The 3,858-nt window shown below is 41.1% G+C and overlaps 1 protein-coding gene across 2 annotated transcripts in view; it reads right to left on the bottom strand.

Annotated features, from left to right (window-relative positions):
• The window catches only part of hivep1 (HIVEP zinc finger 1), a gene marked incomplete in the record, with an annotated part of 29,387 nt that overhangs the window by 24,563 nt on the left and 966 nt on the right, over window positions 1-3,858 (bottom strand).

The raw sequence follows: 3,858 nt of genomic DNA, 5'->3' as shown, positions 1-3,858 counted from the left end.
CTAGGAGGCTCAGTTTATATGGAGAGTTTTTATTTTTTACAACAACAAGCTGCAATGAAATAAAAGTAAAAATTAAACAAAAGTAATGAATTTCTACTTCTTGTCTTTTTTTAAATGTAAGAAGTAAAAAGTACGCTGAAAAATAATTACTCAAGTACAGATACCCAAAAAATCTACTTAAGTACAGTAAAGACGTATTTGTACTTAGTTACTTTACAGCTCTGAACCTGCTGTATGATTAAACGTTGCATTCAGCTCCATGCAGTAGTTCCTGTGATATTTTACTAACACAGCTGGTCCAGTTGTGTATAAATGGTGGTGAAAGAGCTCGTTTCTCTGCTCACACTCATRTTTTCCACCTCGGCCTCAGACAGACGTGAAGCCGCCCGCACGCAGGGAAAATTCAGTTTCCTTTAATAAAACTGAAACTGAAGCTCGTCCCACTCAGATCCACAGAGCTGCAGCGGGGGCGGAGCTCGGGCCGGCCCAGGTGTGCAGGAGGCATCCCACACAGGTGGTAGTAGCTGAGAGTCGTAGTTTGACTGTAAGCTGTCCTCTGGAACAAAGGAGCTCTGTTTGGATCCTGTTTAAACTTCAGCTTCTGCTTTKAGCTTCACYTCTAAACGTGTCTTTACTGGAAACCAGGGAGCATTCATGGACCAGAACACCCCCAGGTCTTATTTATACGCTCTGTTAGCAAAATACCACCAGCCACAGGACGGCTTTTAATCACACTTTCAGGAAGCGCTCATCAAAAGGACGTCCAGCACCGATTTACTCAATTAAACCAATTCAAAATGGCCGCTGCAGCTCATCAGCTGAGCAACAATCTAACGACAATCAGAAAAAAATAAACTTTTTCCTCTAATAATCTACGTTTCTGCTTCAGCCAGAGCTGCTGCAGGACTGTAACAGATGAGGTGAAAACTGGAGAAAAACCAGTTTTAAAATCAACCGCAGAGAATCACTCAAATCAAACGGCTTCTTTCCGGTCCTTCGCCACGGCGGCGCTGATGAAAGGCGAGCTGGACGCACAGTGGGTGCTTTGTTTACACCACGCCATATGATGTTACATAACTCAGGCTGTTGCCATGGAAACACTGAGATGTTCCTCCACCCCACCCTTTGGACACACACACACACACACACACACACACAGAGCTGAGGAACCAGGACTTCCTGCCGATGCAGGAACCCTGGCCTTAACGAGGCCAGATCTGTTGCTCCTCAGACAGATTTGGAGTCAGGAGGAGAAACGTCTCGTTAACGAGGAGATGTTTCTCCTCATTAACGAGACGTTTTCACAGATTAAACCTTTAACCACCTTAAAGGCAACAGAAAACAACATTATCCTGTACGGGATCAGGAAACGTGTCGCTATCAGGCTCRGCTACAAACTTCAGCTCATATCTGGCAACAACCAAAACCTGTCGTCTGAAAGAGACGTTTAGTTAAAACATTGTTGGTGTTTGGTGCATGTTTAAAATCCACTTCTGCAAACTTTAGCTTTTTTAGCCATTTTAAACGKTCAGCTGATTGAGGAGACGGTGCAGCCAGCGACTTGGTTTTTATGACTTTTTACATTGTAAAATTAGGTTTTTACAGGTGTTTAACACGTTATTTATCAATAGTTTCTTAAAAATGACATCTATACTTTTTAGCTACCTTTTAGCTAAACTTTTGCTGTTCTTTTAGTTAGCATTTTTGCCTTATTTTAGCTACGCTTTTGCTGTTTTTTAGTTAGCTTTTTTGCCTTATTTTAGCTACCCTTTTGCTGTTTTTTAGTTAGCATTTTTGCCTTATTTTAGCTACACTTTTGCTGTTTTTTTAGTTAGCTTTTTGCCTTATTTTAGCTACCCTTTTGCTGTTTTTTTAGTTAGCATTTTTGCCTTATTTTAGCTACACTTTTGCTGTTTTTTTAGTTAGCTTTTTGCCTTATTTTAGCTACCCTTTTGCTTTTTTTTAGTTAGCATTTTTGCCTTATTTTAGCTACACTTTTGCTACTTTTTTAGTTAGCATGTTTGCCTTATTTTAGCTACCCTTTTGCTGTTCTTTTAGTTAGCATTTTAACTTATCTTAGCTATTCTTTTGCTGTTCTTTCAGTTAGCATTTTGTCTTATTTTTGCTACCCTTTTGCTGTTCTTTTAGTTAGCATGTTTGCCTTATTTTAGCTACCCTTTTGCTGTTCTTTTAGTTAGCATTTTAACTTATCTTAGCTATTCTTTTGCTGTTCTTTCAGTTAGCATTTTGTCTTATTTTTGCTACCCTTTTGCTGTTTTTCAGTTAGCATTTTTGCCTTATTTTAGCTACCTTTTTGCTGTTCTTCTTGTTAGCATTTTCCCCTTTTAGCTACCCTTTTGCTGTGGTTTTAGTTTGCATTTTTGCCTTACTTTAGCTACCCTTTTGCTGTTTTTCAGTTAGCATTTTTGCCTTATTTTAGCTACGTTTTTACTGTTCTTCTTGTTAGCATTTTGCCCCTTTTAGCTACCCTTTTGCTTTTTTTTTTAGTTAGCATTTTTGCCTTACTTTAGCTACCCTTTTGCTGTTTTCAGTTAGCATTTTGCCCCTTTTAGCTACCGTTTTGCCTTGTTTAACAACTCTTTTGCTACTTTCAGCCTGAAAAACAAACGTGATGGCCCAGTTGTTTTTCTTTGGCAGATATCAGCCGAAGTCATGTGGGTAAAGAGTCAGGATCTGGTTTCGTAGAATAAAACACATCTGAAGTCAAWTTTTCAAGAACAAAAATGTTCCTAAACATGTTCCTCCAGGTCCAGGACCAGGTCCAGGACCAGGACCAGGTCCAGAGTTCCTTCGGTCTGGTCCAGGTCCCCCACACAGATGGGGGTTGAGGTCTGGAATCCTGGATCCGGTGGAAGCGGAGCGAGGCCCGATGTCAACTCAGCGTTTCCAGTGACGTAACCTCAGAGGAAAATCCTGCCTGATGGGAGGAGCAGGTTTCACTAACGAGGAAAATRGATTTCCTGACAGAAATTCAGTTTTTTCCAAAGATTCAGGAAAAAAACATGATTAATCAGATTTACTGGAACTCAGAACATGACTCAGCRACTTTTCTTTTCTTGTTTATCTGTACTCAGGGAGTCCTGAGATGTGGGGCACGGTTCATCAGAGTCCACCATGATGACTCACCTGTTGACCTGCAGAGTCCTGGACCCACTGAGCTGAACCTATCTACAGCAGCCGAAGGAACCAACGCCTCCTTCGGCTGTTATTTTAAACTATTATTAAATTTTTAAAGTGTCAGAGGATCTGCTGAGAATCAAAGTTAAATATTTGCCTCCTGTTTGAGCCCAACGCCTGGAAAACATCAGCTGGAGGAAGAAAATGTGAAAACATACTTCAGCTGTTTGTTTTAGATCAGCCGAAGAGCAGAAACAAAAACATCAAAGAGAAGGAAGAGGAGCCTCTTCATCCTTCAGCTGAGTCATGATTTACCCTCTCTGCCCCTCAGGCCACTGAGTCTGTAGAACCCAGAGTTAACTGTCTGAAGAACTCAGTGTTACTGTAGAACCCAGAGTTACTGTAGAACCCAGAGTTACTGTAGAACCCAGAGTTACTGTATGTAGAGCCCAGAGTTACTGTAGAACCCAGAGTTACTGTCTGTAGAACCCAGAGTTACTGTAGAACCCAGAGTTACTGTCTGTAGAACCCAGAGTTACTGTAGAACCCAGAGTTACTGTCTGTAGAACCCAGAGTTACTGTAGAACCCAGAGTTACTGTCTGTAGAACCCAGAGTTACTGTAGAACCCAGAGTTACTGTCTGTAGAACCCAGAGTTACTGTAGAACCCAGAGTTATTGTAGAACCCAGAGTTACTGTCTGAAGAACCCAGAGTTACTGT

The sequence above is a fragment of the Austrofundulus limnaeus genome, unplaced genomic scaffold (assembly GCF_001266775.1).
Source record: "Austrofundulus limnaeus strain Quisiro unplaced genomic scaffold, Austrofundulus_limnaeus-1.0 Scaffold490, whole genome shotgun sequence".
Lineage (NCBI taxonomy): Eukaryota > Metazoa > Chordata > Actinopteri > Cyprinodontiformes > Rivulidae > Austrofundulus > Austrofundulus limnaeus.
The sequence above is the reverse complement of the archived record's forward strand: the minus strand, read 5'-3'. Positions and strand labels throughout refer to the sequence as shown.